Source organism: Trichechus manatus, unplaced genomic scaffold (assembly GCF_000243295.1).
Source record: "Trichechus manatus latirostris isolate Lorelei unplaced genomic scaffold, TriManLat1.0 scaffold00093, whole genome shotgun sequence".
NCBI classification, from domain to species: domain Eukaryota; kingdom Metazoa; phylum Chordata; class Mammalia; order Sirenia; family Trichechidae; genus Trichechus; species Trichechus manatus.
In genome coordinates this window covers 6,374,301-6,378,722 of record NW_004444029.1, presented here as the reverse complement: position 1 = coordinate 6,378,722, position 4,422 = coordinate 6,374,301, and positions in this window count along the sequence as shown.

Below are 4,422 nucleotides of genomic sequence, written 5' to 3'. Positions count from 1 at the left end.
GAATAACTTATTGATGGCTCAGAGACAACAGTCAATATCAAATCACATAAAGAGGCAATCCATGATGGCTTCAGCAAGCTCCCATAATAAAGAATCTAGAAATTTTCCAAAGGAGGAAGATTTCTTCGAATTACCGGAGGCAGAATACAAAAGATTAATATACAGAACTCTTCAAGAAATTAGGAAGGAAATTAATCAAAACGCAGAACATGCAATAGAGGAAATTAAAAAGATTAGAGACAAGCATAATGACAAATTTAACAGGCTCCAAGAATCCATAGAGAGACAGCAAACAGAAATCCAGAAGATTAACAATAAAATTTCAGAAATAGACAACTCAATAGAAAGTCATGGAGCAGAACTGATGCAATGGAAGTCAGAATTAGTGAGATTGAAGATAAAATACTTGACGCCAACTTATTTGAGGATAATCAGATGAAATGATTAAAAAAAATGAAGAAAACTTAAGAATTATGTGGGACTTTATCAAGAGGAATAACTTACGAGTGATTGGAGTGTCAGAAGGGGGGGGGGATAACAAAAAATACAGAGAGAATTGTTGAAGATTTGTTGGTAGAAAACTTCCCTGATATCATGAAAGATGAGAAGCTATCTATCCAAGATGCTGATCGAACGCTACATAAGGTAGATCCCAAAAGAAAGATACCAAGACATATTATAATCAAACTTGCCAAAACCAAAGATAAAGAGAGAATTTTAAGAGTGGCTAGGGATAAATGAAAAGTCGTCTACAAAGGAGAGTCAATAAGAATGAGCTCCAACTACTCAGCAGAAACCAGGAAGGCAAAAAGGCAATGGGATGACAGATATAAGGCTTGAAGGAATAAAAAAACTACTAGCCAAGAATTATATATCCAGCAAAACTGTCTCTCATATATGATAGCAAAATTAGGCATTTCCAGATAAACAGAAGTTTATGGAATTTGTAAAAACCAAACCGAAATTACAAGAAATACTAAAGGGAGTCCTCGGTTAGAAAATCAGTAACATCAGATAACAATCCAAGACTAGAACACAGGACAGAGCAACCAGATATCAACCCAGATAGGAAAGTCACAAAAGTAATTCAAAGCTAAAACACTGGAAATAGGGAAACAGATGTCAATATGTAAAAGATGGTAACATTAAAACAAAAAAGAGGGACTTAAAAAAGGTAGACATAGATTTTTCATATGGAGAGGAAGTCAAGGCAATAAAGAAATAAAAGACTGATAGAAACTTAGAAAATAGGGATAAATGTTAAGATAAACACAAAGGAAACTAACAATCCTACAAGTCAAAATAAAAAAATAGAAAAATATACACAGCAAACACAAAATCAACAACAATGAAAAATATGAAAAGAAAACACATAAAGAAAAATGACAAAGCACAGAAATTTAAGCGGAACAAAGAAACTGTGAACAACACACAAGAAAAGACATCAAAATGACAGCACTAAACTCATACCTATCAATAATTACACTGAATGTAAATGGACTAAATGCACCAATAAAGAGACAGAGAGTGGCAGAATGGATATAAAAAACATGATGCGTCTATATGCTGCCTACAACAGACACAGCTTAGACTTAAAAGACACAAACAAACTAAAACTCAAAGGATGGAAAAAAATATATCAAGCAAACAATACTCAAAAAAGAGCAGGAGTGGCAATATTAATCTCTGAAAAAATAGACTTTAAAGTAAAATCTACCACAAAGGAGAAGGAAGGACACTATTTAATGATTAAAGGGTCACTCCACCAGGCGGACATAACTTTAATAAATATTTTCACACCCAATGACAAGGCTCCAAAATACATCAAACAAACTCTAACAGCACTGAAAGGGGAGATAGACAGCTCCACAATAGTAGTGGGAGACTTCAACACACCACTTTCCGTGAAGGACAGAACATCCAGAAAGAAGCTTAACAAAGACACAGAAGAGCTAAATGCTACAATCAACCATAGACATATACCAAATGCTCCACCCAACAGCAACCAAGTATACTGTTTTTCCAATACACATAGAACATTCTCCAGAATAGACCACATATTAGTCCATAAAGCAAGCCTTAAAAAAATCCAAAACATCAAAATATTACAAAGCTTCTTTTCTGACCATAAAGCCATTAAAGTAGAAATCAACAACAGAAAAAGCAAGGAAAAAAAATCAAGCACATGGAAATTGAACAACACCTTGCTCATAGACTACTGAGTTATAGAAGAAATTAAGGGTGGGATAAAGAAATTCATAGAATCAAACAAGAATGAAAACACATCCTACCAGAACCTTTGGGACACAGCACAAGCAGAGCTCAGAGGTCAGTTTATGGCAATAAATGCACACATCCAAAAAGAAGAAAGGGCTATAATCAAAACATTAACCCTACACCTGGAACAAGTAGAAAGAGAGCAGCAAAAGAAGCCCTCATGCACCAGAAGGAAATAAGAATTAGAGCAGAATTAAATGAAATAGAGAATCGAAAAACAATTGAAAGAGTTAACAAGACCAAAAGCTGGTTATTTGAAAAGATCAACAAAAGAGATAAGCCATGGGCCAAACTGACATAAGAAAAACAGGAAAGAAGCAGATAACCCATATAAGAAATGAGATGGTTGATATCACAACAGACCCAACTGAAATTAAAACAATCATAACAGAATACTATGAATAACTGTACTCTAACAAATTTGAAAACCTAAAGGAAATGGAGAAATTTCTAGAAACTCACTACCTACCTAAACAAACACAAACAGAGGTAGAACAACTAAGTAAACCCATAACAAAAGAAGAGATTGAAAAGGTAATTAAAAAACTCCCAATAAAAAAAGCCCTGATGGCTTCACTGGAGAACTCTATCAAACTTTCAGAGAAGAGTTAACACCACTACTACTAAAGATATTTCAGAGCATAGAAGAGGATGGAATACTCCCAAACTCATTCTATGAAGCCAACATAACCCTGATACAAAAACCAGGTAGACACCACAAAAAAAGAAAATTACAGATCAATATCCCTCATGAATATTGATGCAAAAATCCTTAACAAAATTCTAGGCAATGGAATTCAGCAAATATCAGAAAAATAATTCACCATGATAAAGTGAGATTTATACCAGGTATGCAGGGATGGTTCAACATTAGAAAACAATCAACATAATTCGACACATTAATAAAATAAAAGACAAAAACCACATGATCTTATCAACCGATGCAGAAAAGGCATTTGACAAAGTCCAACACCCGTTCATGATAAAAACTCTCAACATAGTAGGAATGGAAAGGAAATTCCTCAATATAATTAAGGTCATTTACACAAAGCCAACAGCCAACATCATCCTAAATGGAGAGACTTTGAAAGCATCCCCCCTGGGAACGGGAATAGACAAGGGTGCCTTTATCATCACTCTTATTCAACATTGTGCTGGAGGTTCTAGCCAGAGCAATTAGGCTAGAAAAAGAAACAAAAAGCATCTAAATCAGTAAGGAAGAAATAAAAGTATCTCTGTTTGCAGATGATATGATCTTATTCACAGAAAACCCCAAAGAATCCACAAGAAAACTGCTGGAACTAATAGAAGATTACAGCAAAGTCTCAGGATACAAGATAAACATACAAAAATCAGTTGGATTCCTTTACACCAACAAAGAGAACTTTGGAGAGGAAATCGCCAAATCAATACCATTTACACTAGCCCCCAGGAAGATAAAATACCTAGGAATAAACTAACCAGAGACTTAAAAGATCTCTACAATGAAAACTACAAGACCCTACTGCAAGAAACCAAAAGAGATCTGCATAAGTGGAAAAACATACCTTGACCATGGATAGGAAGACTGAACATTGTGAGAATGTGAATTCTACCCAAAGCAATTTACAGATACAATGGAGTCCCGATCCAAATTCCACTGGAATTTTTTAATGAGATGGAGAAACAGATCACCAACTTGACATGGAAAAGGAAGAGGCCCCGAATAAGTAAAGCATTATTCAAGAAGAAGAACAAAGTGGGAGGCCTCACACTACCTGATTTTAGAACCTATTGTACCGCCACGGTAGTCAAAACAGCCTGGTACTGGTACAACAACAGACACAAGGACCAATAGATCAGAATTGAGAATCTAGACATAAATTCATCCACCTATGAGCAGCTGATAATTTGACAAAGGCCCGACGTCCGTTAATTAGGGAAAAGACAGTCTGCAAAAAACTGAAACAAGACCCATACTTCACACCACGCACAAACACTAACTCGAAATGGATCAAAGACTTAACTATAAAGTCAAAAATGGTAAAGACCATGGAAGAAAAAATAGGGACAATGCTAGGAGCCCTAATACATGACATAAACTCAGTGCGAACCATAAGTAACAGTGCACAAGCACCAGAAGAGAGACTAGATAAATGGGAGCTC